Here is a 695-nt window from a genome sequence, read left to right on the forward strand (position 1 = left end):
GACGTGTGGGGACCCGCTCCTGTTGCATCGCTGGGAGGTTCGTACTACTATGTGACCTTTATTGATGACTCCACAAGAAAGGTGTGGGTCTACTTCATGAAGAACAAATATGAAGTGTTCTCGGTTTTCAAGAGATGGAAAACCATGGTTGAGGTTGAGACGAATCTCAAGTTGAAGTGTCTAAGGTCTGATAATGGTGGTGAGTATATCAGCGGCGAGTTCACGAGATACTGCGCTGATAACGGGATCAAGATGGAGAAGACTATTCCTGGAACGCCTCAACAGAATGGAATAGCGGAAAGGATGAACCGAACCTTGAACGAGCGTGCAAGGAGCATGAGATTGCACTGCGGATTACCAAAGACGTTTTGGGCAGATGCAATCAGTACTGTAGCCTACTTAATCAACAGAGGACCGTCTGTGCCGTTGGGATTTAAGATCCCTGAAGAAGTTTGGAGCGGAAAGAAAGTAAACCTTTCTTATCTAAAGGTGTTTGGTTGCTTAGCTTATGTTCACATTGACGATGCTGCAAGAAGTAAACTTGACTCGAAGTCTAAAAAGTGTTACTTCATCGGTTATGGTGACACGGAGTTTGGTTACCGGTTTTGGGATGACGAAAATCGGAAGATCATCCGCAGCAAAAATGTTGTGTTCAACGAAGAAGCGTTGTACAAGGATAAGCTAAGAGAAGGCTC

Source organism: Brassica oleracea, chromosome C2 (genome assembly GCF_000695525.1).
Source record: "Brassica oleracea var. oleracea cultivar TO1000 chromosome C2, BOL, whole genome shotgun sequence".
Taxonomy (NCBI): Eukaryota; Viridiplantae; Streptophyta; class Magnoliopsida; order Brassicales; family Brassicaceae; genus Brassica; species Brassica oleracea.